The sequence below is a fragment of the Tamandua tetradactyla genome, chromosome 18 (genome assembly GCF_023851605.1).
Source record: "Tamandua tetradactyla isolate mTamTet1 chromosome 18, mTamTet1.pri, whole genome shotgun sequence".
Taxonomy (NCBI): Eukaryota; Metazoa; Chordata; class Mammalia; order Pilosa; family Myrmecophagidae; genus Tamandua; species Tamandua tetradactyla.
The window spans coordinates 47,232,366-47,236,808 of record NC_135344.1 but is presented as its reverse complement, the minus strand read 5'-3'; the positions used below and the strand labels follow the sequence as shown (position 1 = coordinate 47,236,808).

At 41.6% G+C, this 4,443-nt stretch overlaps 1 pseudogene; it reads left to right on the top strand.

Moving 5' to 3' along the window:
* The first annotated feature begins 852 nt into the window (after nucleotides 1-852).
* Nucleotides 853-2,200, top strand: LOC143662421 (bifunctional methylenetetrahydrofolate dehydrogenase/cyclohydrolase, mitochondrial pseudogene; annotated as a pseudogene).
* Nucleotides 2,201-4,443: the final 2,243 nt, after the last annotated feature.

Below are 4,443 nucleotides of genomic sequence, written 5' to 3'. Positions count from 1 at the left end.
CCATGAGTACCGCAGCTGAAAGGAAACTGAATTTTGCCACATGAGTATGGAAGACACCCCCGTGCCTCAGCTGGGACCACAGCCCGGGGTGACTGGTTGCAGCCTCATAAGGCTCTGAGCAGAGGACTGTGCCCAGACTGCTGGCTCATGGTACTGTGAGATAATAAATGAGTACTGATTTAAGCCACTGTGTTTCTAGTAATCTTTTATGTGCCAACAGAAAACTCATACAGATTTTGCTATGTGGGGTTATGGAAGATGGGTACTATTAGGTCGGGGGAACTGGGAAGGGCACTTCAACTGGAGCTGCAGAGGCTGTGTCACCCCTCCCAACATGGCTTCCGGAACTAATGAACTGCCCCTTCCGGACGTCACCTGACCTCCATCCTTAAAAGTTGCCCGTCCCGAAGCCCGCATGCAGACTCACCTCTCTCCATCTTGGGTTTGGTGAGCTCTGCCTGGGAGTGCAGAAATAACCCCCCCACACACACACACACACACTTTAAATTTCCTGGTCTACCTTTCTTCTTTCTCACCCTTTCGCCTCCTAAACCTTTCAGGTACTGCTATAACAAATACCTAAAATATGAAGGTAATTCTAGAATTGTACAGGGGGTGAAGACCAGCAGAATGTGGAGCAAGATGAGAGAGAAAACCTAAATTGCCATGAACAGACTATTAGTAGAAATGTGGACATTGAGGATACTGCCAGTGGGGGCACAGAAAGAAGTGAAGGACATATAATTGGAAATTAGAGGAAAGAGCATTTTTTGTTATGTAGAGGCAGAACATTTAGCAAAATTGCGTCCTATAGTCATGTAGAAATCAAATCTATGAGAGACAAACCTCATCATGGCTAAGGAGATTTCCAAGCAAAATGCTGAAGGTACTGCCTGGTTTGGTTTTTGCTGCTTATAGTAAAAATGTGAGGAGAGACAAGGGGAAAGAAAATCTGTTAGACAAAAACGAACCAGGACTGGATGATTTTGAAAATACTCAGCTTCTCCAGATTGCAAAAATGCTAAAAGTTAGAAAGGCTGCTGAAGGCATGGCATAGAGAAAAGGTTGTGTATAACTGTACCACCTTTTGTTAAAACTTCTGAAAGATCATTGTATTCAGCCACAAATAGGGCCCTTTAAAGAGATTAAGAAGGTGTCTCACAGATCTTCTCAACCAAACCAGAGGTCCTCTAAGAAGCATAAGGACATTGTCTCTCAGTCATCTACCAGGAAGATAAGATAGAGATGGAATTGTCTAAAAAAGATCTGTGGATGTGGCTTTTGTTGAAGGGAATACATCCAGTGAAATAAAATGGCACCGGCAATGGCACTAGCCATGGCTGCATTCTCTCATGTCCACACTGACCGTCCAGCTGCCCTGGCCCTCACAGAGCTGCTGCCTCTACCACTGCCCCTTCCACCTCTAGGCAGTTTGGAATCATGAGTGAAATGATTTTTAAACCAGCTTCAATTTCAGAGGAAAAATGGTTGAATTTGATCCATAAGCTAAATAATGATGACAATGTAGATGGTTTCCTGGTTCAGCTGCTTCTTCCAGAGCACATTGATGGGAGAAATGTCTGCAAGGCTGTTTCTCCAGACAAGGTTGTTGACGACTTTCATCCAATTAATGTAGGGCAAATGTGTTTTGACCAGTATTCCAGGCTTCCCCCTACCCCATGGGGTGTGTGGGAAATAATTAAGCTAACTGTAATTCCAACACTAGGGAAGAATGTGGTTGTGGCTGGAAGGTCAAAGAATGTTGAAATGCCCATTGCAATGTTACTACACACAGACAGGGTGCCATGAACATCCTGGAAGTGAGGCCTCTGTTGCAATATCTCATCGCTACACTACCAAAGAACAGTTGAAGAAACGTACAATTCTTGCAGATCTTGTGGTATTTGCTACAGGCATTCCAAATCTGATCAGAGCAGATACAATCAAGGAAGGAGCAGCAATCACTGCTGTGGGAATAAAGAAAATTGAAGATCTGGTAACCTTTAAACTCAAGTTGGTTGGAGATGTGGATTTCGAAGTCAGGAAGAAAACTGATTACATCGCTCCATTCCCTGAGGGTAGTGGTTCCATGAAAATGGCCAGGCTGATGAAGAATACCATTACTGCAGCGAAAAATCTGCCAAGGATTGAAGAGCCAGAAGTGCTGAAGTCTTTAGAACTTGGAGTAGCTACCACTTAACTGTTTTATCTTCTCCTTTATGAACAGCCTTCCAAGCCAGTTCAAGAAGCAAAACAGGCCAATAAAAATGCAATTGTTTTTTATTCTACTGAAATAGTTTTAAATGGTGCATTGTATTTAGTGAAAGCTTAAATGGGTAGGGTTTACACAAATAGTTCTCACCCAGAAACACACCAGTACCCTACTGGGCCAAGAGAAGCCATTCTCTTGGTCCCGAGCCCATTCAACATGGGGCATTGTCACATTGCAAATTGATGCTTAACTTTGTCAGGTCACGGAAGCTGTTAAAATTTGCCTTGTCTAGGATTGCATTTCCCAAGTGCTACTTCAATAAAAGTTGATAACCATATTATGTTCCAAATCTGTTGAGTTCAACAGGTCAAACCAAAGGAAAAACATTACCAGAGAAAATTAATGGTAAACAAGAAGAAATGATAGCAATTGAGTAAGAAAAAATTACCCAGATTTATACTTGTGTTCATTGATAGTCAGGTTTATCTAAATAAAACAATTAGGTGGGAAAGAAGAAGCACTACCTGCTATTATCTTAAACTGTCATTTTGTGGCTTAGTCGCTGGGAAAATGTTTAGGATTCTGTTATTAGCTCTTGTTTTACGTATGTTACCATTGTGGAGTGCACCAAAAGAGAGACCACACAATTCAAAGAAATCTGCAAGCCAATTTGGAGTCTTTAATAGCCAGCCAGCGACTGCCTCAGAAACCCCCAAGAAGAAGATTTGGAGAGCAGCCCCGAGAGATTCTCAAGGGGGGCTTATAAAGGCAAAAACCACAAGCTTATCCACAGAAGCAGGAAAGGGGCATTATCTTTGTAGAGCCACATCTTGGTTTGCAGCTGTAAGCAAGCAAGCTTATCTACAGAAGCAGAAAAATGCCGTTAGCTCTTGCAAAATTCATCCCGTTCTTTTAGTTTCTTAACATTGATTACTGTTCAATTTTATTTTTATTTTTTTTAAACAAACAGAAAAAAATTTTTACATACCATACCCCTTACCCCTCCCTTTCATTGATCACTAGCATTTCAAACTAAATCTATTTTAACATTTGTCCCCCCTATTATTCATTTTTATTCCATATGTTCCTCTCATCTGTTGACAAGGTAGATAAAAGGAGCATCAGACACAAGGTTTTCGCAATCACACAGTCACATTGTGAAAGCTGTATCATTATACAATCATCATCAAGAAACGTGGCTACTGGAACACAGCTCTACATTTTCAGGCAGTTCCCTCCAGCCCATTACATCTTGGATAACAAGGTGATATCTACTTAATGCATAAGAATAACCTCCAGGATAACCTCTCTACTCTGTTTGGAATCTCTCAGCCATTGACACTTTGTCTCATTTCAGTCTTCCCCCTTTTGGTCGAGAAGGTTTTCTCAATCCCTTGATGCTGGGTCTCAGCTCATTTTCGAGTTTTTCTCAATCCCTTGATGCTGAATCTCAGCTCATTCTGGGATTTCTGTCCCACGAGGCTAGGAAGTTCCAAACCCCTGGGAGTCATGTCCCACATAGACAGGGGGAGGGTGGTGAGTTTGCTTGCTTTGTTGACTGGAGAGAGAGGCCACATCTGAGCAACAAAAGAGGTTCCCTTGGGGGTGACTCTTAGGCTCAATTTTAAGTAGGCTTGACCTATCCCCTGTGGGGTTAAGGTTCATATGAACAAACCCCAAGACTGGGGGCTCAGTCTATAGCCTTGGTTGCCCACACTGCTTGTGAGAATATCAAGAATTCAACTTGGAGAAGTTGAGTTTTCCCCCATCCTCATCATTCCCCAAAGGGGACTTTGCAAATACTTTTCCACTCACTGATAAAATCACTGTGGGATTCATCAGGGCATCACCTGGACAAACCAACAAAATCTCATGTCCTATACAAAATTCCATGTACTTAAGGCGTTCAGTCAACTATCTACATAAGTTATATTAGGAGATGCACTAGTCAAAGTATAAATTTGTACCAAATAAACATTTTTTGCTTTAGTCTCACACATAAGTTGAAATTTTAAAATATTAAGTACCATCTATTTTCAGCACACTGCAGTAATGACATGCCTTTGTTCTTCCTCATGCAAAAGCATTTTTAAAATTTGTACATTTAGTCACTATCATTATACACTCCAGGCATTCCTCATAGTCTTATTCGGCTTTCCTTGTATGTGATGGATTGCTTTTCTCTTGCTGCTTTCAAGATTCCCTCTTTCTCTTTGACCTCTGATATTCTG